The sequence below is a fragment of the Molothrus ater genome, chromosome 3 (genome assembly GCF_012460135.2).
Source record: "Molothrus ater isolate BHLD 08-10-18 breed brown headed cowbird chromosome 3, BPBGC_Mater_1.1, whole genome shotgun sequence".
NCBI lineage: Eukaryota > Metazoa > Chordata > Aves > Passeriformes > Icteridae > Molothrus > Molothrus ater.
In genome coordinates this window covers 71304922-71332011 of record NC_050480.2, presented here as the reverse complement: position 1 = coordinate 71332011, position 27090 = coordinate 71304922, and the positions used below count along the sequence as shown (strand labels likewise).

At 40.4% G+C, this 27090-nt stretch overlaps 1 protein-coding gene across 2 annotated transcripts in view; it reads left to right on the top strand.

Annotated features, from left to right (window-relative positions):
• KLHL29 (kelch like family member 29) overlaps positions 1-27090 on the top strand; it is a 389474-nt gene that overhangs the window by 53335 nt on the left and 309049 nt on the right. For both annotated transcript variants that reach the window (XM_036380168.2, XM_036380169.2), the window contains exon 2: positions 12588-12694. The gene's annotated coding sequence lies outside the window, so the exon portion shown is untranslated. The remainder of the gene's footprint in view (positions 1-12587; positions 12695-27090) is intronic.

Here is a 27090-nt window from a genome sequence, read left to right as displayed (position 1 = left end):
TGAGGTATAAGAGTCTACTTTGGAGATAAAGTAGTCCAGATTGCTGGAAAGGCTGCTCCAGTGTCACCCAGGTTAATGTAGATATATTACGTATTTATATAGCCTATAGGAGGATAACTTTTTAGCAAGTGATTTGAACTGAATATGTACTTGATCAGGACTCATTAATAACCCATGGTCACGCTGTTCTTCTGGTAATGCAATCACAAAGATTAATTCTGGGGCTGTCTACTGCACTTTGGGAGAATGACTCCAAAGAAATGGGTGAATCATATAGACATCTGTGTAAACTGAGCTATAGATTAAGAGCGTGCACTGTCCTTGATATTTTGATTAAAATGACCATTTTTTTAGTCACGCGTCTGGAATTTGGAACAATAGTGTTTTTTCTCTGAAGGTGATGGGTGCTTGCTCATGCTGCATCTTAGTTGAGGGCCTGGTGTCAAACTGTAACTTCTGTGCTTGAGATACCAGAGATAAATTGACTTCTTTCCATGAGGCTTGAGGTCATGTTCATGTTTTCATAAAAAATGCTGTAATGTTGTTCAGGAGTTAGTAACTGATGGATTGACACACAAAGTGGGATTTGATGTGAAAGAGAGAGGAATTGGTTAAAAAGTGAGACAAGAAGCATTTTCTCTTATACTGGTAACTGGATTTTCCTGTTTGATGGGTCATGAGAGACCAGCATATTTGAAGTTCTCTGGAGAACAGACAATATCCATGGACTGTTAGGAAATTCATTATTTTGCACATCTCTGAATCCTAGTTATTGCAGAAGCCCTGCAGCTCAGCAAAGCAATTTTGATAGACTTTCTTCTCAATGATGTTTATCTCTAGCATGGCATTTGTGGAAGTGGTCTTGGACTAGAGAATTGTCTAGATTAGTCATGTGAAGGCAGGGAGTGTTTTGTGAGTCTCTGAATTACACATATGACAAATGTGGGTTGTAAGAGAGGAATCTGAGTGAGGAGCATTTGGATGAAGGTAACAGATGAGATGGAGAGCTTGCACCTGAAAAGTACATCACCAGAGAGCTGGAGCTGGGGAAAGAAGGCCTTTTTACTAATCCTGACATTGCTGTTGGGCCGTGAGTTAAAAAATGAGGATGTAAACAGCAGCATCCCTGGTGCTGGAGCATGATCATCGTACATTCTCTCTGTCATCAGCATATTCTCTATGTCAATAAATGGGAGTGTGGTAGTCTTATTCAAAGCCTTTGATGACAGGCTGCAGGACACTGCCTGAGGCTGTAAGACAAATAACAGTGCTCTTCTCCATGGGTGCTATCTGACTTGTAAAAATCAGTACCTTCCTGCCTGTGCCAGTGCTGGTTTGTTAGACACAGGCAAGCTCTCTGCTCTCTGTGCAGCTGCTGAACTTGCATGAGTTTTAGTCAGAGCTGTAAACAGGAGTTTACAGGGGAAGCACTACACTTTGCCTCCACAGATATGGCAAAGCATGAGGAAGGTGGCAGTAATTTAATGATGGAAAATTACTTCTTGTAATGCCTCAATTCAAAGTAGTTGTGTGTCGTCCAGGCTTACTGAGGAAGCTTGCTAGCTGGGAGGTGCTGGAGGTAGCAGTAATGTGTCACCCACCTAGTGTGCCACTGAAAATACGTGATAGCCAGGATAATATAAATCCTCTAGGAAAATTCTTTTTCTCCTCTTATCTTATATGTAGGCATCTGGATGACTGCGAGCAGTGCTGACTCTCCTTAGGGAAGGTTAGTGCTCAGGCTACCCACTGCTGTAAGTTTCTTGGCACCATATGTAAAAAACCTAAACCCTATGTTTTTATATAACCTAATTCTTAAATTAAATCTAGCAGCTCAATTTTAACAGCATGATCTCCTCACACAATTGAATGAATTTCTGTGATGGTCATATGTGCTAAATTCAACAATTTACATCTGGAGAACAAGTTCTCACTGTGAAGGAATTGCTTCTTTTTCAAATTATTCTCATGGAATCCAAAGTTTGATTGACTGTAACCTGCTCACCTCCCACACTTCCTTTCTGTCTTTGCTTGCTTTCTTTTGTTTTCTCTAAAGGGGATCTTTTGTAACTGATCTGCTTGTTCTGCTGTTTCTTTGGGGATGACAAATTAAGCCACAGGTCTTTTTATAGCGTTGCCATTGGGAGGTGGAGAGAGGGGATTTAGGGCTCCACTACTCTGGTGTGCTGCTGGCAGTCAGCTTTGGAAGTTTGGTTCATTCCTTTGGAAGAGTGGCTAAGATCTGTGCCTTAATGGTGTGAGGGTTTGACTCTTGTCATTTTAATAGTGAATTAGGATGTAATAAATGGGACAGTTTGTAAAGGGTTGAGTAAGAGAATTATAATTAATGCCAGTTAATAAGAGCCTCTGGAAAACAGATCTTGTCAAGATAAGCTGGTACTTATTAAGTGTTTTTAATGTGATTGTAAGTTTGAGATTTATGGCTTCTGCAAGGTGAAGCCATAAATACTTGGTGAAACTTGACTTGAGAAACAAGAACGGTATAGAAACATAGATATAATTTGATTTTGCAGGTATGAGGAATCGGAACTGAGATTGCCCAACTTCACTTTTCAGTTTTGCACCCTCTCCTAAGTCAGTTGTCCTGGACTCCTTCTGAAGTCACTGAAGAGGAGAGAGTGCCATTGCTCTACCCCGAGTTGACAGTAGGGGAACATGAGCTTATAGAAAGAGCTTTTGTTGCCTGTGTCAACAATCTCTCTGTAGGTCCATAGGAGAACTTCAGGGAGGCTGTGCTAAATCTGGGTCTGTCCGTACTGCAGACACTCCCAGAATGTTGTGTTCAGATCTGTCTGCACCTCTAGGAGGTGGATGAGAGAGTGAGCAGATTAGATGTAGAGCAGAAGAGTGATGATGGTGGCTAAGGGTGGAAAAACACACAGCCACTGGGATTTCTTGCAGATATTCATTACCCTAATCCAAGAGAAAGAACAAATTTATTAGCTTTTCTAGAAAGGAAGAGTCTTCAGTCTCTTTAAAAAAATATAGCAAGATTCCTTGTCTAGAAATGAAAGCCAAGAAAATTCAAAATAAATAATGAGAAAAAAAAACCCAAATAGGTTTTGACAGCCAGAATAATTAATCACTAAAATCTTTTGCCAGCACCAGAAGGCCTCACTAGAACTTTGGTAACTATTCCAGTCTGAGGGTTTTTTCTTCCTGAAAAAAGCAACAAATTAAGTCATGTGCCTTATAATGCGCAAGAGAATCGGACTGAGGTCAAAAAAGGACTGCTGTGAGTATGCAGTCTGTTAAAAGTATGTTGGTCCCTGTGAAGAAGATATGGTTTTCCCTGTTCTGGTCAGGTTCTCAGAGCCTTATTTGCATAGGGATGCTGCATTCTCCTGGCATATGGCAGTGTTAGTTCACATCGTAGGAGAAATGGTTGCTTTTGCCCTTTTGAGCACAGGCTGTTGTTTCCAAGCTATGGTACTGTGCTCTCCCTTCCCTTTTTTGTAGCATCAGACCCAACAGAATGAGCTGTCATCATCCCTCATGTCTCTGGTACATCATGAAACAAGTGCAGTTCCTGCTTGGTGTCTTGGCATTGTGCAAGGCTTCAGATAAGACAAGGAGGGACACAAAGACTCTGAAGAGCCAAGTACTTACTTTACCACCATCCTGATTTTTTCTTTGCAGCAGCCTGATCCTATCCTGCTGCTCTCCAGCTGCCTCATAGCATTTCTCCCACACTACAAAAGGCAGGATCTGGCTGCTCTTAACATCACCTGCAGTTGGTTATGTTACCTGACTCCCCAGCAGTCTCTGAGAGTCTTACTAGAAGAGTAAGGCTTTGTATTAAAAACCATCAGGAAACAGCAAACCAACAGGTTTTGTTCTGCTTCTGTTGGATTTTGACAAATATCTGGAAAAGGCATTGAACTGCAGAAAGTCAGTTCATGGTGTCAAATAAGTTGAGGTCTTCTCAGTCTCAAATGTTTCAGTGCTTTTAATGTGTCTCCAGCTGCTTCAGTGAAGCATTGACATTGAGAAAATATGTTAGTCAAGCTGTCCTAAAACTTTCAGTCTTTTAATCTCAATGCCTTCAAGCTATTTCAGAAGAAGATATCTTTGCTGGTCTTTGCTTCAACAAAGAAATAAAAGATACTTCAACAAATGTACTTCCTTGCCTGCTACCTTTAAACTAAAAGTTTAGAGGGTTTTAAACTAAAGTTGCCAGTGGAGGGGAACCTCAATCTACCCCACTCCTATCAGTGTGATGGCAATGCCAGCAGGAGATGCCCGGAGCCAGGAGAGGGAATTGCTGGTCTGCTGGAGAGTACCTGCATCCAAGCCAGCTTCTTCAGAGGCCCAGCTTAATGCCACTGTGCAGAAGTGGGGAATAAACAACAGGAGTCAGAGACATGCGTGCCTGCAGGGCTGTGGTCTTACTGGCCTGGTGGAGACATGCCAGAATGGTTCCTGTGACTGAAATGTTGGAATGGAAGGATGGAGGCTCTTCATGAAGTGCTGGAGGTGCAAGTGAAATGTTAGTGGCCAGGGGGCGGACATGGAGTTCTGTCTGGGGATTGATGAGAAGCTGACTGAGAGCTTATAGGACAGGGACAGGTAATTTTTCTGCCTTGGTCTTCATTGACAGGTGTTCCAACCCCATTGCCTGAGTTGCAGAAGGAAAAGGCAGTGATTGGGAAAATTAAGAACCACCTTCTGTAGGAGATTATGACTTTGAGAACATCTAAGGAAGCTGTAGGGGCACAAGTCCATAGGACCTGATGAAATGTGTCTATGGGTCTTAGGGAACTGGTGGATGACATCACTAAACCATTATCCATCGTGTTTGATAAGTTGTGTCAGTATCATGAAGCTCCCACTGACTGGAAAAGAGGAAACATACCTCCCATTGAAAAAGGAGGACATGAGGAACTATAAAACCAGTCAGTCTTATCTCAGTGCCTGGCAAGGTCATGGAGCAGATTCTCCTGGAAACTATGCTAAGGCATGTGGAAAATCACGCGATGACTGGTGACAGCCAGCATGACTTCACTGAGGGCAAGTCATGCCTGACAAATCTGGTGACCTTCTGTGATGGGGGTTAAGAGCATTGTTGGATAAGAGAAGCACAACTGATGTAACCTACCTGGACTTGTGCAAAGCATTTGATGCAGGTTCCGTGTGAAATTTTTGCCTCCAAACTGTGGAGACATGAATTTGATGGCTGATGGATAAAAAGTTGGCTGGTTGGTTGCACTCAGAGTTGGGGTCAATGTGTCAGTGTCCAAATGGAGAGCGGTGATGAGCTGCATTCCTTGGGGGTCAGTTTTGGGACTGGCTCTGTTTGCCATCTTTGTTGGCAACATGGACACTGGGACTGAGGCACCCTCAGCAGGTTTGCTGGTGACGCTGAGCTGTGTGGTGCAGGTGCCACGCTGGAGGGAAGGGGTGCCATCCTGAGAGGCCTGGATTGGCTTGAGAGGTGGGACTGTGGGAACCTCATGAAGTTCAACAAGGCCAAGTGCAACATCCTGCACCTGGATCAGGGTAATCCCAAGCACAAAAAGGGCATTGAATGGATTGAGAGCAGCCTTGTGGAGAAGGAGTTGGGAGTGCTTGTGGATGAGAGGCTGGACAGGACCCAAAAATGTGCACTTGCAAAGTCACCAAGGATCTTCTTAGGGCCATGAAGATGATCAGACGGCTAGAACATCTCCCCTGTGAAGAAAGACTGAGAGAATTGAGGTTGTACCTTTAGGTACTGGAAGGCAGCAGTAAAAAAGCTGGGGAGAGACTTCCTACAAGGACATGCAGTGATAGGACAAGGGGGAACGGCTTTAAACTGCAAGAGCAGATTTGGCTTAAAGTGTTAGAAATTTTTTGCTGTGAGGATGGTGAGACACTGGCAGAGGCTGCCCAGAGAAGCTGTGGCTGCCCCTGGATCCCTGGGGGGAATGTTCAAGGCTGGGCTGGATGGTGCTCTGAGCAATCTGGTCTACTGGAAGGTGTCCCTGTCCATGCCAGGGGGTGTGGCAAGGTGATTTCTCGGGTTCCTTCTACCCAAACAGTTCTGTGATTCTGTGACCTTCTTCCAATCTCCAGCAAATCCAGTGGACTTCAATGAATTGTGAAGTTGACTCTACTTCAGGGCAATCTACTTTTTCACTAGATTGTATGTTTTTGTTGTTCAAGAACCGTTATTAACCGAACTATTAGGGTTAAGAATTTTTAACTGAACATTTATAATCAATTAAAACTCCGTAATTTTTGAATAAACAATCTTTTTAGTACTTTATTTTTGCATGGGAAAATTTTACATATCCCTTTTTGAAGCCTGGACATATCAGCAGCTCTTTTTGAGCTTTTAATGGGAGTTAAAAAGTAAATAAACTGGGAATGAGTTAGAAGTTTTTCCTTGCATCCTAGGAGTGATCTCATTTTGAGTCTTAACTACAGCATACCACAGAACTTAATGTCATCTGGATAAAGCAATTCTATGTTTAACATGGTTTGGGGGAGGAATAGTGAATTACATCCTCTAAGGATGGGCTCCAAAACTGTCTGTCTGCATCTCTTTCTGGAATTTTGTTGGTTTGGTGTGTATGCTTTAACTTCATTTGCAGCATCAACTAAAGGCCATTTAAAAAAAAAAAGATGGGACTTGACAGATTATTAATGCTGACTAGCTGATCTTCTAGGTCTCTAAACTCATTACTAACCTGTAATATCTGTACATCTTTTAGTGTTTTGAAAGCATTTTTTAAATGAAAATGTGTCTGTAAATCATCGTGGCAAACTTTGTCATAATTGCTCATTGCGTTTGAGTTTGCAAAAATAGCTTTGTTTATGATGTGGTATTTTTAATGGCATATTTCACTGTTTCCATTTAAATTTCGAAGTGACATCTTTGTTTTTCCCCTTTAAAAAGGAGCATAATCCAGATGTCTGTCAAAAGAGTTGTTGATGTAGCATTTTATGAGTAATCCTTATGTTTGAGGTTTTTGTTTTGTCAGAACTGTTTGCCAAGCTCTTATGAAGCTCCCCATGAATATTATTGATGTATACTTCCTTTTAAAGAAGTGATTATCCAGGCAGGAATACAAACTCAACAGCCAGTTCTAAACCACAAATGTTTTCTCAAAATTTATGTGATGTCACAGGAGGAGTTAATTTGTTGATGTTATGGAACAGGGGGAATACTGAGTGAATATTATTCTCCCCTTCCCTTTCCACTTATTAGCCCTTGGAAACACAGACCAGCATTTGAGTTTGGGGGACTCCAGCTATTGTTGATGTTATGGAACAGGGGGAATACTGAGTGAATATTATTCTCCCCTTCCCTTTCCACTTATTAACCCTTGGAAACACAGGCCAGCATTTGAGTTTGGGGGACTCCAACTATTGCACAGAGTGACCTTAGGAGTTATTGGGTGTCTAAATCTTTGATGAAGAGATGTTCATAGTTCCCAGCCTGTTTTCAGAGCGATCAGTGCGATTGCGAGAAACTCAGTAAAACATACCAAGTAGCCTTAGGTTGTCTAGTAATTATAATTTCAAACCTAGAGCTGATGGTACAGTGATGCTCTCATTTGTTGCTGCTAAAAAGTTTTCTATAAATATTTCAACATTATGCGTGTGCAGACATCCTTCTCAAGTCATTTTTTCTCATGTAGTTCCTTAGCTTAGGTGGATATGGCTTAAATTCTTTGGACCTTAGCGAGGACTGGCAGCATTGCCAGGCTTTTCCTAAGCATTTCAGAATCCTTATGGCTTGCAAATGTCCTGGGATCTGCAGACCTCACAGCATTTTAGCTTGCAAATTAGTAGTTGGCTGGTTGTCAGTTGGGGAAAAGAGAGAGCTGTAAATTCTGTAATAAATAATATATTAGGGTAAATATAACAATAGTATTCTGCAGACATCGTGGTGCAGAGCAGTCACTCCTTTCCATAAAGTCAGGTGGGACTGTGAAAATGGATGCATCCTTCATTTCCAGCCCTGTGTTTTATTTTTTTATCCCAGCCTGCAACTCTTGACTGCAGCTCTGCTGAACTTCAGAGCCTGTGTAGCTTCTTGTGGGATCTGTAATTACTCCCTTCTCAGACCACTTGCTTAGCTTCTGGCAGCAGTAGGACAACAGGTTACAGGCATTATAGAGCTTTTAATGGTAAACATGCTCAAGATAACAGATAAAGATAGCAGCACACAGTTGTCCCCAGCCTGGCAGCACTGACACCTTTGAGTGTGTCAGTCTGTCCTTACCTCCCGTGTCCATACAACTTCCCAGCCATGCTGAGCTCAGCTCTTTGCAGTGACTGATGTGATTTGGCAGATACAAAGCCTATAGCACCCTTCTGCTGCCTGTAAAGCTTCCACTTAGCCTGCCTAGCAAGTGCTCATACTTTGTGTTGGAGTTGGTTTTTCCCCCTCCCTCTGATCTGCTTTCCTTTGCCTCGTTTATTTGCAGAGAGGGTGTTCTGTGTCTGGTATTTCATTCCTGTTCTTCAGCCCCTGCCCCAGGCTGTGGTACCTGACTTAGGAGAGGTTCTTTGCAGGGCAGAGCATCTTGTAAAGGGCATTTTAAAAGCACTATATGCTTCAGAGTTGATTTATAGCTTGTCTGCACAGGCAGGCTTTCATAGAATATTTTTGTCTTAAACTTTTTCTGGGTAATTAACCTACAATAACTATGTCCACATCCTTGGCTTCATCCTTCTTCTTGTCCGAATACGTTTTTCAGCCACAGGTGAGACATGGGAAGGCACTGCATGGAGCATTGCGTCCTTACTGAGGCTGATGTTGTGCAGCTCTGCTGTTAAGTGATCTCTTATTCAGGGATAGTGATCTCTTAGTCAGGGAGGCTCTGGAACAATGAGTCCCTCCCTGCAGTACTGAGTTGCCAAATGCTGCTGCCTGCTCCTTGCCTTTCTTCAGATCTGCTGTATGGCTTTTGGATACTTTGTGACAGAGAAGCTCTGAAGCAGTGCATTGCTGCGTAAGAAAATTGTGGGTTTGGCTTGACATTGTATGAAATCATTGTCTCCCTCATCCTCTCTTGCCTTTTGGATGCTTCTTTACTAATTTACTATTTAAAGCTGAGCTTTCTGCTTGCTCCTTGTCTTGGTACTATATCTCATTGTTTGCTGGTGCAGCTGAACTGTTCTTTGGCCAACCCAGAAGTGTAGAGGGGAGTCCAACTGATGCAGCTCCTCTCTCTAAAAGATCCAGACCTGCTTCTCACTGACCAGGTCTTTCATGCCAAAGGCACTTCTGATTATTCCATCTCTTTGTGAAGATACTTGTGTTGATGGGAGGTGAACTGACACCAACTTTTCATACCATGGCCTGCAGCTGATTTAACCTGAAGAAAGAGCTCTCTCCTTCAGGAAAGAGATGCAGTATCTAAAGTAGATAGCTTTAGATCCAGTTGCTTCAAGTCACTTAATTTAGAAGCATAGGCACAGGACAGAATCCTTAACCTGTCTATTTTGCAGTAGTTAGGCTCCCAAAGGAGAGATAAGGCTGCCTGTAAGGCACCTTCAGCTTCATGAGAATTAATACAGGGAATGCAGGTTTTACCTCTGTGCAGGGTAGTACACTATGATGAGACAACCTGGGTTTGCTGTTAAGGCTCCTTGCTGTGTTTCTGCCTTTTCCCGTTTCAATATTTTATCTTAGTGCTTCAGAACTGCCTGGCAGGTGTTGCTCCCCCACAATGGTAACTGCAGTAAAGTTCTGGTAAGCTTAAAATCCTTTCCTATAAGGAGCCAAGATTTTCTAAAGCAGGGGAAAGAAAACTCACCCAAATACTAGTAAATCATGTAAGCTGCAGTATGTTAAAGACCATTAAGTATGTCTTTCTATTTTCCCAAGTGGTTTTTTACACTTCTCTGGGATTGTATGTCCAAGAGTAAGCAAACAGATTTTGAACTTAGGCCCATCTTTGTGTACCATTTTCATGGTGACAAGTAATTGCTTTTCTTGTTCCTTCATTTCCTTCTGATTCTTCTTTCTTAAGGTGTCCCATATCCAGCTGTGAGTTGTTTTGCCTTTCTATATCACACTGCTGTCTAGAGCCTGCCATGTGCTTTGTCAATATTCTTCATGTCTTTCATTATTGAGGTGAGAGAGAAAAAACTTTCCTTCATGTAAAACTGTCATTGGCTACTCAGGCTTCTTCCCTATCTGAAACCCATTTTAGTTTTATTAGTCTCAAATGTTTTTTCCCATTCTGTGAAGTTCTGGAAAAAGAGTCCTGAGATGGCTTTGAGAAGCGTGTGGTTCCCTAAGGAGATCTTTCAGAGTTGCTCTGGCCTAGTGTTGCCCTTGGAGATGATGGGGTAACTATGATATGATGAGTCACTATGCAAAACAGAAATTACTCCCTTGAGTAATTTCCCTTTTCTTCTTTCCATAAACTGCCTCATGAAAACAGTGCTGTTTTTCAGCAAACTAAAAGCTAAACAAAGAAAATATTCCCTTTTTGTTTCAGTATTTCTAGGTAGTCCATGGTATATTCCTTCGTTATCTTGTGAAAGTCAGAAATACTAAATTAAAAAGTCACAACAATTTATTCAAGTAGTGTTAAATAAATAAATAAATAAGTAGATCAGCTATTAGAAAAGCGTTAGCTCCAAAATGAGTCTGGACCTGTAAAGAAGACAGGCTCAGGAAGAGCATGGAGCTCTGTTTGATGGACTCAACAGTAATGATGAGGGATAATGTTGTTTACATTTCCACATTTTCCCCAGCCTTTCATGTGTTTCCTCTTCCATCATCTTATGTTTTCAAGAAACTAATTTGCAGCTGGCTAGTGCTTAGCACAGAGTTTTTTCTGCTTGGAACTATTTGACCTTTAAAGTTCCTTCCAACCCAAAGGTGGCCTTGAACACCTTCAGGTCCATAGATGGTCTTGGCTCTGATCTTCTCTCATAGTGGGTGGTTCTTCATTTCCCCAGTCCCTGCCTGCACCTCAGGCAGTGTGGGTGGAGCACCTGTGACTGAAGACTGGGGCAAAAAAGTCATCGAGTATCTTAATGTTATCCATATCCCAAGTAACTGGGTTTCCCATTTCCTTCTGGAGAGGGCCAACAATTTCACAAGTCTTCCCTGTTGTCACAAAAGTACCTATAGAGGCCTTTGGTGTTGCCCTTGATGTCCTTGGCCAGATTTAGTTCTATCAGCACTTCAGCTTTCCTAACCTGATTTGGGATGTCATTCATCTGGTCTATGCTTTTAAACTTTTTTTTAGTGGTTCGATCTTTTTTCCCCCATTTCTCAGGCTGATGGTGTGTTGTGCCTCTCAGCCAGCTCTCATTACAGATCATTCATTGCAGCATGAGCCATTTGGTCAGCTAGTCAAGCCAAAGTTGCTATATGCTTCATTTGCAGAAATATAGTAGGAATTTAGCAGTTTTATTAAACTCTTTATGGAGCTCATTGCCTGACTGATCTACAAAGTGACCTTGAATAAGTCATTTAGTTTTTCTATGTGCTTGTACCCTTACCATCCTCACCTTCACCCCACCTCTTTGGGCTGTAAATATTCAGCACTGAACCAGTTTTAGGCTTTCACAAGGGAAATTATTTGGTCGGGCTATTTAAACATAGCAAAAGTCATGCATATATTCTGAAATAATATCCTAGCAGGCTAGGGACATAACTTCCAAGGGTATGTTTTGTGTGCTAAAGTTTCCAGAGCTAGCAGGTTGGATTAGTGAAGTGTTACTCTACCACTTCAAAATTATTAAAAATATATAAAGTTTATACAAAAGGAAAAAAGGCTTAAGCTGAGGCAATGGGACGGAAGCCCCAGTTGCATTGCAGAGGGAAGTGCACTGTAAACTTCACATTCAGATTGTATCAACTCAATTACATGTATGCAGCAATCTTGTCATTGTAAGAATCTTCTTGGTAGAAACTGAAACTCTAGGGCTAAAAACATGAAATCAATAGGCACAGTTATATCCACTTAAAAAAAAATTGTATTGATTTGCAGATAACAACAGCAGTTCATTCTTGCAGGATTACATGCCACTTCCTGTCATAAAGATTACTTCAATATGTATTGCATCTGAGATGGAGACTGTAGGGATAAAACTGCTTTGCTTTAATGAATAGTCATTTTACTCTGTGCATTAAAATGAGATATATTCCTTTAAATTTATCTCCAGGGATTATTTTGATTTCATGGGCAAACTCTGTGTTACCAAAGACTCTGGAACACTATTAAACTTTTAAATAGTCTTAGGTTGCCTTGTTTTTGCAAGTGCTTGAACTCATCCTCTCTTTGATAGCAACTAATTAAGCAAAATATCGTGCTCTTTCTGGTCTCCTCCACATCCTTGATTAGAGGGTTAACACCATGTTATCTTGGGTATTAGATGTTCTTTGCTAAACCTTGAGTGCCTACCAGCATCTAACTGTCTGTGCTTTGGAACAAATTTCTGTCGCCTTCTGGGGTTTAAGTTCTCTGTTCTGATCATGGTGGTCTCCCATTGAGCACCTTTTTTCTTTTTTTTTATTCTGGTGCTGTGATTCATTTGAAGCCTATTTTCATTACACATCAGTGATTTCATCTTTGTGTGTTAAAGTAACTTTTTTCAACTCTTTCTAGGTAATCTGGCTTCCCAGAAGTCTTCTGCTAAATGCAAGGGTTTGCTGTCCTGTTTACTGACTGTTACTCCTGAGGCTGATTTTGATACAAATTGTGGATATCACAGGGTAAGTGTGCAGATGTCTCTTTTTTTGTGGCTTTTCTTTCATGGTCTCTTCCTTGCTTACACAAACACAATTTGGACATTGCTCTCCCTTTCAGTGGCTGCAGCAAGTCTCTATTGCAGCACATGCAACTGAGCATCTGTGTTATAACAGAAAAATATTGTAATATGATAAATGCTAATGCTGGAAACCTGATCAGGAGTATTTTAATTTGGTGGTGTAGCTCCAAGAGAGAGCAAAGTTTTCTGTGTGTATAGGCCTAGACTCATGGGGCCATATCTTATAAAACTGTAAAAAGTTGTAAGAGGCTTATTTGGGTATAGTGAACTTTAAGTTTTAAGCTGATAAAAGTGCATGTATTTTTATATTCCAAATGAAACATTCTTCATAATGTACATAGTTAAAATATCTGTGAAGTTTGCAAGATTGAGTTCAAATATTTGGAAAAGGGAGATTAAAGGTTAGTTGGTTTCTTAGGGGCATGGGAAGGGAAAAGAAAGAACTGATTCCCTCTCTTATCCAAATCTACTATGCACATTACAGTAGAAACTTAAATACTTGACTTCATTGTTGAATGACTCTTGTGGAATTTTTCACCTCCTGCCTATGGGAGGAAAGTTCAATTTTGTGAACAGAGATTTGATTATTTTTTTTCTTCTTCCTCAGTCTTGATCTTGATCCCGCCTGCTATTTTTCTTGCTTATTCCCTTTTCTAGCTTCTTTTTGCACTTCTCTGTTTTTTCATTATGGAGCTAATCCTGTGCCTTTATGCTGTTTCTTGTCCTCTTGGCCTCCTTCAACCAGCTTTCTGGCTTCTTCCATCCAGAAATGTCATTTTCTTGGGATAATTCAGGCTGGAAAACACCTGTGCAGTTGTCTAGGGCAGCCTCCTGCTCAGAGCAACGTCACTTTTAAAGCAGATTGCTGGGGACCAAATACAGTTTGGTTTTGAATATCTCCAAGGATGCAGACTCCAAAACCTTGTTAGACCTCTGTTACCATATTTCACCACCTCATGAAGGACATTTTCTTCATTTATAACCTGAACTTTTGTTGTAGCTTCTTTGTACTTGTCATATCGCTGCCCTTTCAAGAATAGGCTCACTCTGTTCTCTTTGTACCTTCCCTTTGGGGAATTAGAAAACACAGTGAGATCTGGGGGAGACCTCTGTTCTAGACACCACTATCCTCCACTGGACTTTCTCCAGTATATCAAAGCCTTTGTGTTCTGGAGGGCTCACAAATCCTTCAGGAAAGGGGAAGATTGCTTCCCTGGGCCTGCTGGCTGTGCTCTCACCAGCGCAGCTCAGAATGGACACACTTGGGTTTGTTCCAAGGGCATGTTGCTGGCTCAAATCGTACCCACTGTCTGTCAAGACTACTAAGTCCCATATTATTTTTCATATTTTCAGTTTGTTTGATCTTTCTTATACACTGTCATGCATTCCTTACTTCCAGCATTTGCTCTTTCTTCACAAGATTCCTTATTGAACACCTCAGTATCCCCAGTGCACCTTCATCACAATGTTTCTGGCAACCTCTTCCCAGAAATGTGCATGAGCTACACTTTGGAAATAGTGAAACTCTCTTGGAAATTAGTTTATTTCTTTAACCTTAGCTAGCTTAAAGAAAGCTAGCAAGCTTAAAGATTTCCATGTAACTTTGATAATTTAAAATTCTTTTTCAATTCCTCTCATTAGTATATTCACAATAGATCAGGAAATTTTGTGTATGCTTTGGTGTGTACAAGTGTGCATGAGACAGTGTATTTAATCCTTTTTTCTGTACTGCCAGTACACAACCATAAATAGTGTATATAATAATAATATGTATATGAAACTTGCTGGAAATCAAGTCTGAGTTATGAACAAGACTTACTTTATATTCCTTCTTTATGTTTGTCCCTGCATGCGTGTGTGTGATGCTACAAATTGCAGATGCCAACAACTGTAATTGTAGTGGTAGTTAAATCAAATGTTCTGCTCTTTTTCTTTTTTTGGTGGCCCTCATGATGAGTAATGCATCTGCTTTTTCTGTATTTTAGTAGAGCCTGTATGTTGGGAGATATTCCAGAGAAGACGCACTCAGGAATACAGTCTCAGCCTTAGCTTGACATGATCAGATGGTTCTTGGGGAAAGGAGATGTAGTCCTGTGTTCCTGGAAGCTTTGCTGTCTGATTCCATAGGGGAAGCACCAAGAGGACAGCAGTAGTCCAGTGCTGAGTTCATCATTACTAGTTTGGCCAGGGTGGCTGGAGCTCCTGTGCAAATCCCTCTGTTTATATCTGCCAAGGGTAACAAAAGAATGCACTGGAGTGCAAGTGGAGCAAAGAGGGTTAAACATACTAAGTCGGGGGAGAAAAAAATTGAGCAGAAAATAAGAGAAGCGGAAAGGAAAAGAAAATGTGCAGAAAGGAGGATAAAGACTTGCAAGAAAGTGTGTTGGTTTTAATTCAGAGGAGTGTTCAACTCATGAAGTAGTTACACTAGTGCAGCTCATACGGTGATGAGTGACAGTTTAATTCACTTTCTGTGGTGGGGAATGTCTAGTAAATCTGGCTTGTGATAAGTTGCCACATTGCCTAGTCACATCAGTATGAAGTGTCTGGGATAATCTTAGGCTGAATATCCAGTTACTGCAAAGTGATTTTGTTGGGCTGTAGGATGCCCATGGGTGTTTCTGCCATGGTGGCTGTGATCTGGTTATATAACATATGTGTAACAAAAGAATTAAAACTAGTAATTTGGAAATGAGAAGCCAGCTGTGTCCAGGCTTCCTCTTGGAGGCTTCTGTTGCATGAGAGAAATGGTTAGAAAAGGCTGTGAGTTTCAGGATGGACTCCCACTGTCTCCTTCTGGTAGGGAGCTGCACGTAGGAGTTGCACACTTGTCTGTCTCACCCGTTTTTGGGTATTCCTAGCTCAGCTGTTCCCCTTAAAAAGCCTTTTAACTCAATTTTTCTGAAGGATATAAATAGTATTTCTGCATGTTGACTGTAGCCCTCTATATCCTGACAGTCACGTGTGGTTGCAGTTTTTGTATTCCAGTTGAAGAAGTACTTAACCCCAGTGTTTTCTGGTTCAAACTGAATTAATTTTCACCCTATGCAGCATCTCTTACAATAGTGAGGGTGGTGGGGAGGAATTTGAAATGATGTTAAGAGCTGTTTTGGTGATGAAGTTATTTTAATAACTGTGGGTCTCCCTACACAGCAGACTGATTGTTTTTGGAGTATTTCTTAGGAGGAGAGGTCAGGAAGGTGTGTAAACTCTAAGCGAGACCTCAAATGACCACGTGTGTTTAGGAGCTTGAGCACAGTGATTGTGTTTTGCTTTTCATTTTTCACAGTTTTCAAGTGGGTGAAAGCAAAGATTTGGATTTGTTCCATTTTATCCCTTTCAGAAGAAGGAGCAAGCCAAATAAAGTAAAAAAAAAAGTTAATCACAGAAATCCAGGGTCACACTTCTTGGGTGAATTTGATAAGCTTTGGGATGCAGCAGAGAAACCAAACACTAGTTTGCAGCAGAGAAACCAAACAGCAACCTCACTTGTCTTTGGGATGGTGTTCAAAGAACAGTTCAGTTTGGGAATGACCTTGGGGGGATTATCTTGCCCAAGCTCCTGCTCAAATCAGGCAAACTGCAGAGGCAGGGCAGGTTGTTCAGGGCTGTGTCCATGTCCAAGCAAGTCCTTTAATACCCCTGAGGATGAGGGCTCTGCAGCCTCCCCACACAGCCATTCTGCTGCTTAAGCATCTGCTCTCAGTTCTTCTTCCTTATCCCTTCCCAGATTTTCCCTTGATGCAGCTTGCACCTGTTGCCTCTCTTACTGCACACCCCAGGGAGGTTCTGGCTCACCACATGCTCCACACCTTTAACCATACACTAAATCATGACAGACTGGAGATGTATGATAATAAAAAGCTCAAATCAGTGCTTCCCAAGCACCTATGAGTCAGGCAGTATTTTCTGACTTTGCACCCATTTCTTGGGGTTTTTTTTTTGGTTGTTGTTTGGTTGTTTTGTTGTTGGTTTTGGTTGGTTGTTTTTTGGAGGGGGTTGGCTTGTGGGTTTTTGTGGGGGAGGGGTTGGTGGGTATTTTGATGGGGTTTTTTTTGGAGGGTTTTTTTGTGGTTTTGTGGGTTTTTTTGGTCTTTTGGTTTTTTTTTTTTTTAAGAGGACTCTGATTTTACTGTGCTGTTATGTCAGGGAGCAAGGATGGAGTGAGGCACAGACAAGACTCACTCTTAACACTTCCTTACATGCCAAAACAAAAATACCTGTGTTCATTTCTGCCTATGGATAATACATGTCAAATAGACATGGATTTAGTCACAGAGCTGGATATGGTTCCCATTCCTGTCTCTTCCAGAGCTGTCTTAGTAATAGCTGTGCCTCAACTTCAATGCCTTTAAAATAGAGATTATGCACTCTTATTCACAGGAATTGTAGGAATGCTACAAGTCCTACAGTATCTTTAATGGTTTTAGTTACTTAGGAGAAGACTGCTATAAAAAAGGTTAAAATATGTATTTTTATGGTATAAACTATATGTTTGTACTTGTACAGATTTATGTTAACTCTATACTCTTTGTAGGCTGTTTTTAAACCTAAGAAGTGTTATTCTGTAATGCATTGTGTTACTGTACAAATTGGATGCTTTTATCCAAATTATGTGTTGGAAATCAAAGGTGACACACACAGGGGTTGTTAGGATAGCCTTTTTTCACACAGAAGGTTTGGAAGTAAAAAGAAAGCTTAGAAACTTAATTCTTTTAAAAAAGTAAGTTCTTCTATAAAAGCAGTTAAGTATTCTTTCTGTCAGCTTTAATAATAATGAGCTTTTTGGTGCTGGGATGAGCGATAATTGCAAATGGCAAAAAGTCATCAGAATGTTGTTGCTCTGATTGCAGATTTTATTAATCGTAAAAGAAATGATTCACCTAGAAAGGCTCTTTTATAAGTACTCATTTATATGAAGATTTTCTGCCTAATTTATTTTGTTTTAAAAAAAAATTAAAAAATCCCATGAAACTCCACAACCAGGAACCTGCATAAATGTAGTCCTGTCCTTCAAAACCCTGATTATTTTGTCCTTCCTATCTAGTTTGCTTAAAATGTCATCTGTGCTCCTTCTTATCAGTGGCACCAATCTTAATTTTGCCTCCTCTTCCTCAGAAATGTACGTGAAGCTTCTTGGAATTATTTTGTAGTTGAGTACTGTGCATCTTCCCTGCATGAGTTTCCTCCACTTTTAAAAAGGATGTTTATCTTTTATGAATGACTTCTTGGGTAGATGAGTTGTTTGGCCCTTTACATGTTTCTGATCTCATGATGTGTTGGGATTTGCAGATGTAAATTAAATTTTCATCTGTTTTCTCCCACTCCTTTTATGTTGTTTTCAACATGAGTCTTGAGTTAATAAAAAAAATGGAGCACATCCTTCACTGTAAGAATACAATTAGTCAGTGAGCCTGCCCTATGAGCTTAAAACAGGGTACATGCTAAAGTATCTCTTTAATTGGGGTTTTGGATGGTAAAGTCTTTGGGGTAATGGTGTAGCCTTTACATGTGCCTGCTAGAGAATTCATACAGAGAGCATTGCTATGGCATGAATATTCAACAGCTGCCTGCCCCCTTATTCCTTATGCTGAAATATTAATAGAGCAGTGATTCTTCACCTAATCATGCTGAGATCAGGTGCCTGTAAGTAATCCTACTGACAATATCCCAGTATCCTACACACAGCCCAGCCTTCTTGAGGGATCACACCTTCCTGGACCACACTGAAGTTGCTGTCAGTAAATCCACAACTGCTATTGCTAAAATCGTGATGGGCTCTGCTCCTGGCTGTGTGCCACCAGGTCATCCTTTCAGCCTGAGGGAGGACAATAACTCCAAGGGGGCAATAAAGCAGCTACTCATCACAGCAAAAGAGACTTCAGATGTGCAGATGGAGAAGTACTTTACTATAATGCCCATGTGACAAAGCTGTCTTTGAACTTTGCTGTATTGAGATCCTTCACCTGGCATTGTGATCACTTGGGCCTTTTCAGGACTGAGTTGCAGGAGAGTTTGTGGCAAATCCTCTAAGGAAGTGCAGAATTCCTGTGCCCTGCCATGCTTTGGGCTGTAACTTGAAAACAGAAATTCACAGGATTGATGTGGCAGACTTCTCAGTGTATTTTCTAAACTAATATTTAAAGTATGCCCCACTAATTCTGGTCTCAGAGTTGGCTGTTGAAAGTCTAATGTATTTTAACACAAAATTATGCAGGCTGAAGTGAAGTTGGGTATGGTAGTGCAGCAGATTCTTCTGTTTCATGTGTATTTGAAAGCTGAGAAAGCTTCTGCTGAAGTCAGACAACACTGGCTTGTCAAATTGCTCACGAACGAAAAGATTGCTCTTGGATGGAATTAATTTGCAGTATCGCATTTACTATCTTAGTTTTGTCATGAATTTCCCCGACTCGGCAGCCTGAAATGCCAAGTGAAAAAGTGTTTCAGTGGGAGATAATATAATATATTAAGAAAATGTTATTGATCACAGTATGCTTTTACTGGAAGATGACTTTTTCTGACTGGAACACCAGGGACTTTGCCTTGTTATAGTAGGAAAATGTATTGTAATATGCAAACAGGATTATTGTTAAGGTCACAGCAACTTTGTTTTTACATTCCACTTCTACTGGAAGCAAGCTTCTCCATAGCTAATGCTGTCAGCTGTGCTAGAGTAAGAAGAATTTCAGATTTGAACTTCCAAGCAAGAGACTGCAGCAAGTGTTCTTAGTTTTTGAAGTAGGGAATAAATACTGTTTTCCAACGGTCAGGACTATAATTCGATAGGGATTACTGTAAGCATTTCATTATGATGATGGACTGCTTTGTGGTGGTTCTTTGTCATAATCAATTAATGTATGTGTCCTCATCACACATGTGTTTTATACATACCTTACAGACAGAAAATGTTGCACATTTGGGTTTAGAGTGGCTTCCATACACAAGGACTACGAAACACTTAATTTTTCTATGTGATGTGGGAAGATTAACTGGGTGGAAGAGTCCATGTTGCTCACAGACATCTTATGTGGGTCCATGGACATAATTGCCCTGCCAAGCATGAAGGCATAAATTTGTGATGGGGTGCCCAGTACAGGCAACTTCAGAACAAGGACACTTTTAAACATGCTTGATTTAAAGAGGGCTTCCACTGCATAAACAGGAACTCAGAGCCATTAAAATCCTTCTTGCAGTGAGGTTGCTTTCTGCTGAAGGGCTCAAAATTTCCCCTCAAGGGTAAGCATGTCATTAAGATGATAATTCTTAAAGTTATTTTGAGCTATTTCTAAGGAAACTTATGTAAAGAACATTCTGCAAAACTTTACTCTTCACTAAATCTTATATCTGTGTGATATAAGTTATAGTAGTAGCCATGTTAATTTAGACTGGAAACACAAACAATCTTGGAATAAATCAGGGATGGTTGTACTGCAAATCCAAGAATATTGTCTTTTCTGTGTTAGTTTTCCTTTTGCCCTGCTCCACTTGCAACATATCCCTCCAGTGGTTTTCTCTGTTTTTGTTGCAATAAATCTCCACTTCAGTGAATTTGAAGATACAAAGCTGTCTGCAGAAATTAATCTCTGGTACAGTAGTGGGTTGCTAACCTGCTCAAGGTTTCCACATGGCAAAATGATTTCTTCACTTTAAGGAACCATTTCCTGCACAGGCAAAGCACTGTTACTAAAATGGTTGTTATATTCTGAAATTTAATTGTATTTCTTTGCAGGTTTTTCTAATTCAGTTTGTACAATGAGAAGTTGTTGTAAATGAGAGGAACAGACCTTAGTTGTGTGCAAGACCCATTTCCCTGCTCCTCTTTTGCAGACTCCTCTTCTAACATGTGCAGGAGAGAGATCAGTTGTGTTATTAAAGCAAGCAGAATGGAACGGTTTAGATTTTGGCTTTTAAAAGAGTTAAAAACAAAACCACAAGTCCCTAGATTTTCTTTTTGCCTGTTTTAGCTGCAGGAGTTCGCTATGGATTATTCAGCACAAGAAACATGACTTGACATGCAAGTATAGTAAAGGTTAATTGTTGGACTTCCTGCAAGAATGAATCCATTGTTTGTACTTAGGATGTTTAAAAATGCACAAAATACTTTCTACTTTCCTTCATGGCTTAAAGAGAAGCAGAGTTACTACCATCACTTCACTTCCCAGTCCTCATGGGACCTTGGTTTAAGGCAACTTGGCTCACAGGATCAGCTCAGCTTGTGTGGATGCCTGCCCTGTGGGACTCGTGCTCCTAAAGATGCTTTATATTGCCGCATGTTTTCCTGCTACTTGGCAGGAAAACGATGCTCAGCCTTTGTAATTCTCTTCGTCTTCCCAAGATGTGCCAGAGCTCACCCCACTCACAAAGCCTGTCTTGTGCAGACACGAGTCTCCAAAAGGCAGTGGCAGTTCAGGACGGCTGGGAATGTGTTCCTGTCAGCTGTGTTCAGTAAGGATAGGTAGAGTTTCAACACGTGTTGTTTAAAAACAACTCTATCAACACAGCTGTTCAGCATTTCCTTGCAGCCTTTTGTGACCAGCTCTCCAGAATGCTGTTTAAAATACTACTAGAATCAGCTACATCTGGCGAACCCCTTGGATGAACTCAGGTATTAGTTTGAAGTGCCTGAAAAGATGAATTATTTACACATAAATCCATTTAGTTTTCATGTTCCCTATCTTCACGAACTGAAAGACAAGTGGAGGGAGAGAGGAAAAAGAAGAACCTCATGGGAGAACAGTTCGTGCTGTTGAAATCATAATTAAGTTGTTTTATTTGGTTTCTTTAATGGTTCTTGGTGGGCACAGTAAACACAGGGAAGGTATAGTTCACTTTTACTGCATCTTGTGCTGAGTGTGAGAATTCAGTTGTAAGCAGAAAAGACAACAGTCTATAAAATCCTTTTGTATGTTTGTAGAAGAGTTTGATATAATGACATGAAAGGTATCTCTTAATCTGTGCATCTAATTGTAATGCAGTAAAGAACAGCTTATCTGCTTACAAGTGTGTGAGCAAAAACATTTACGCTGAGCATTTATGGGGACACAAAGAGGTGTTTCCTGAAGAGCAGAAAAGGCTTTCTAATTTGTTTTTCCTGCTTACGGGAGTTTTGGTTTTTTTAAAAAGTCTTTTACACAGAAGAGATAAATTGAAAGACGCGGATAAATTGGAAGAGGTGATGGGGTTGTAGTGGGAAAATCATGGCCAGATTTGAATCTTCCTTTGCTCAGTCATAAACCTGCTCCTGAGCTGCTTCATGTCCCCATGAGACATGGCTCTGTACAGCCTGACTTTGAATAATAGAGTTGCCATTAGAGTCCAACATAAAAAAGATGATTGGCTGTGTGCTTGATTTACGGGAAGGCAGCAGTGGTGAAGCATACGGTACACCAGGGGATATTTATGCTGCTAATGCTTAAAACACAGCCCAGTGTTTTGCGTGCTGGAGATGCTTTCAAATGGCAAAAACAAAGGTGCGAATGGCAGTAAATCCAGTTATTCTGATAGTTGAATGGCCCCAGATCAAGATCAGGCTGTGCAGTCTCTTCAACATGCAGAGCAAGTCTGTTAAAGCCCCTGTTTAGTAACTGCCTGTTACAGGATTATCAGCTTTGAATCAAAGAAAATAATTTCAAATATGTTAGGATTTAGGGTATATTGTTTCATTTTCATCAGTTTCTAATGCAAGAATTATTTTTTCCAATTTATGTGCAAATAGGCTTCCAAAATCTGTTGCTGTGAACTGAGATTTTGTCAGATTTTTTTCCTTCATCAAATTACTCCTGTTCTGCTAATAACTGTCAAATTGCACCTCAACTCAGCATTTTCTTGATTTATCTTCCCTGCAGTAGCTAACAGTAGCTCTCTGAGGTGTATCACTTGGCTGCTGTGCAAACAGGCTGTTCTTAAGGTACTGAGCTGTGCATTTAAATTTTTTTGAAATGTTACAGCAATTATATTTGATTCTTAGAAGAAGAATTCATTGTTGGCTCAAACTGGATAAATTTTTCAAAATGTGGAGGGTTTTTTCTCAGATGTTCATAAGCTGAGCGGACATTTGGCATTCATCATTCTGAGATGCCTAAAACAAAATATTAACTCTATGTTTTTAGTCTGTTTTTTTCCTAAAGAAAGTATTAGTCAGATCTTTCTGCTAAATAATACATTCTGTTCCATTTGCACAAATTCACCCCCTTTCTATGCTTCTCCAGGAAAATTCTTCATGGGGAGGAAGGTCCTGGAGAAACTGTTTTGGGGTTGGTTAGTAGCTCCCTTTATATAAAGATGTTTGTGAGGGTTACTTCTGGCTGCTTCCTTTCTAAGGGTGTTTCTAATTAAAGAGCATTTGCTGAGCTTGGATTAATTTTGTGTGATACAGAAAATTCACCTGTATTCCCTGAAATACCATTTCTAAACAATTTTCTGCATTTAAAGCAATTTATTTCTCTCAACCCTCTATTTGGGGAAAACAGCTAGAGGAAAAAAAAACCCTAGTTGTCTACTAAGCCTCTCCATGCAAAGTGCATATTAACCTTTCTCCACTCATGAAAGAACTCACAATTTTATAGAAGTTGCTTGATACTAAGAAAATGTAGATGCACACCTGTCTCTATGTGCTGTGTGGACTTGAACCAACAAGATCCATATATCCAAATTATAGTAGCTTTGTCTAGTGTGAATGAGATGCTACTTACATTTTCAGGTAAAAGAAATCAACAACTATTAATTTGGCAGAATTATTTATTTCTTACTGATGATATTTTCAGTGTATCTAATCAGAGCACTCATGAATAGAAATGAAACAATTTAAATAGAGGCAGTGTACATTGTATGATCTTGTTTTCTCAAACTGTTCCATAATGCAGTGAATAAATTTATCTGTTCTACTGAAAAGACTTCTGCAGAAATCATGCACAATGCTTTCACCTCTATTATTAAATACAACTGTTTTATAACTCTTGGAAGATGGTTATTTCTGCTGCTGCTACAGGCATCTGGAAAAAATGTTCATTATCGGGCAACAGAAGGGAAAAGCAGACTTAGAGAATCTGAAAATCCAGGAAGATGTACCAGGAACACTTAACTGAAAGGTGTGTAGAAAATGATGAAGTGATCTTACTTCATACTGCTCCCCAGTCCCTGGAATTGCAAGGTTGAGATTTACAGAGGGTAAAGTAATGACTGGAGAGAGGCTGGTCTGAATCAGCGTCTGAGCCCGTTGGAGGGCTGTGCAGAGGCAGTGCTCACAGAATGTCCTGGTAGAACTTGAATTTTACTCTGAATCATTGGATAAATGTGGGACACTCTGGGAGAGAGGCAAGTTTTAGGTGGCCTCACCACCAAGAAGCTTTTTTCTGTCTATCAGGCCTGTTGGGAACCTGGTGGGCTTGGCAGAAGTCTGTGTTCTCCTCGAGGTGTTGTACTCTGACTGTGCAGTTTGGGGTGGTGGTGGCCAAGGGTGCCAGCAATGAACTTTGCACTTGATGCTGATGGAGACCACTCTCTCATAAGGGAATCTGACCAAGATGCTGTGGTCTGCACTGTTTAAAAGGCTTTTTTAGTAAAACTTTTCATCCAGAATTCAAATTTGTTTATTAAAAGTTTGTGTTTACTTAGAGGTCTTTGCAAGATAATTTTTTTCTTCTTTCTGTTTTTTGTTTGTTTGTTTGTTTGTTTTTTCTGGGAGTTCTCTAAGAACATAAACTGATCTTAGAGGTGAATCTACACAAGCTGGAAGCAAACTAGGAGATCAACATGTTGTCTTATCCTTCCTACTGAAAGGATGCAGATACAAAATGCCATCATCATTCCTTTTACCATGCCTTTAAAAATTGCAACTCACTGTCCAGGCAAGATTTTGGTAAGCAAAATCTCTTAACTCAAACAGGTTTTAGATTGCCATAGTTCATTCATAGATACAAGAATATAAATACTTGCTTCTCCTCACTAAAGCTGCCCTAGGATCATTCAGTATAAGCCATGGCATGCATTTCACTTTTCCACAATTAATTCTCCTAATGCTTGGGAAAAGGGTTGTGGGCAGTGCAGGTGGACTGGCTGCCATTTATGATCTATCCTTTACTTTTTTTTCACTTGGGGAATTTTAATCCCAAAATGAATTCCAGCACTTACATGCTTTTAAAACCTTACTGGCAACCATCACCTCTTAATCTTTTTACATTTCTTGTGATTAGCAGTGCTTTCTAATCCTAACACCAGACCCAACAGCAACTGTTAACTGCACTACTTGTTTTACAGCTAAATCTAATCCTTCTAGCAGTCTGAGGCCAACATTATATTTATCACTCTGAAATTACTAACTGCAAGATGTTGTGGCAGTTCTTCTGTTGTTCTTTGGGTTTTGTTTTTTGTGGGGTGTTTTTTTTTTTGGTATTTTGGTGTGGTGGTTGTTTTTTTTTTTTTTTTTCTTCTTTTTACTTTCTCATTCCTTATCATGAATTGATAAATACAGCAATTGGTATATTTCCAGAAAAAGATGAAAATAGTTGCTTTTCCCCCCTTCAGTCTTATTGTTTTTTTTCTTCTTCTCCTGGTCCTGGAAGAAGCAATTTGCTTTCTACCTGAGTTTATGATTAGTAGTGAGATGTGTAGGTGGAATGTGTTTTAGTGGCTTTTTTCCCCTCTTGCTTTCCCTCCCCCCACACCTATTAATATATCTGTTAGTAAGCTAATGCTGTTAGGCTATGCAGACTGCTCAGGGTGCAAGGAAAGCTAAGACAGCCATCAAATCCTCACAGTGCCATGAAACATCTCTCCCTTGTGCCAAAGGCTGTGTGTGTGTTTGTCCATGAGGCAGCAACAGATCTTATATCGAGTGACTTCTCAAAGAAATTGCTGATGTAGATTTACTGGTGTGAAGTTTTTTACCTTTTCCCCACCTGCAAAGTTGTGTGGGTGTTTACAGTCTCTACAGGAGCTGCTCGGAGTTTACATTAGGAAATGGGGAAGAGAATGTCAGAAAATTGAAAACTTTTCTTTGTTGCTGCTTGAATTTTTTATTTTTTCCCCATGGGAGGGGCCAGGGAGGTTTAGCCAGGAGCATGCAACCCCCAGATGACCCTATTTACGTAAATCCTGGAATCATTTTCAAGGTGGATGAAAAGAATGGCAAAGAGAGGCTGCAGAATAAAAAATAAAAAACATTTTTCCATAATCACAGTAAGTAATACCTAATGGCATCTTCTGCTGCTGCTGGGGTCTTCCATGGTCTGTTTTTCTTAGTTGTGATTTTCTTTCTCCAACCAAAGGAAAATTGAGCTTTATTTGTTATTGGCAGCACTGAGAAAGCATTTTGGATTTTAAAGCAAGGTAGGAAGTTTTTATATATGTGTATATATAAACATGTCCATTTGTGTTTATGTATTTAAAGAGCAGTGGTCCTTGTTCTGTGAAGGTCTCCTGTCTGCTCATCCTGGTGTCTGAAAGCTCATCTGTATTCTCTGTCAATTGACTAATAGAAGATGGTACAGTACTTCTCTCTTGTGTTCTTTTCCTTGCTTATATACTCATACCATGTCAGCTCTGGCAAAAAGTGTTACTTTTTTATTTAAAACAGGAGCAGAATTGCAAAGCAATATGTAGTTTAAAACAATCAAAATGTAACTGTGTCGTTGCCCTTTTCACCTTATTAAATGTATAGTTACTTAAATCACTTTAATCCATTACTAGCAGGATTGTCTGTCTGCTGGAAGAGGATACAGGGCTTTCTTTCATCTCTGCTCAGACAGAGCTGCTCCACATCTCTGTGGGGGAGAGTGAATCCATGCCTGCTCATCTGGGATGTCTTCTTTTTCCTTTGAGCAGCCAGGAAATTTCAAGGAGCTGCATCTTTCCCATGTGCATGTGTGCCTACCCAACTGCTCTCCTTGCTCTGGTTGTTTCCTGAAGAGAGGTTCTGGCTGCTCCTTCCCTGGAAGTGTTCAAGGGCAGGCTGGATGGGGCTTTGAGCAACCTGGTCTAGTGGAAGGTGTCCCCCAAGGGAGAGGGGCTGGAGCTAGATGGTCTTTTAAGGTCCCTTCCAACCCAAACCATTCTGTGGTGCCATTTCTGGTTTCCCAAGGCTGTTTTGGAGCTCTTCATGCTGCTTCTATCAGTTCCCTCTCCACTTTCTCTGTTTTTCTTTTTCCCCATATTCTAGAATTCAGTCAAGGTCCCTGTTGAGTTTGTACAAGCTTGTAAAATATTTTAGCTGTGATTAATTTAGTTTTGACTTTCCAAAGGGATAAGTGCTTGTAATATATGATGAAATCAGGCTCCTGCCCTTTTAATTATTTTTCTGATTCACACCTTTGAGTTCCTTTTCCCAGATAGTTTCAAAATTTT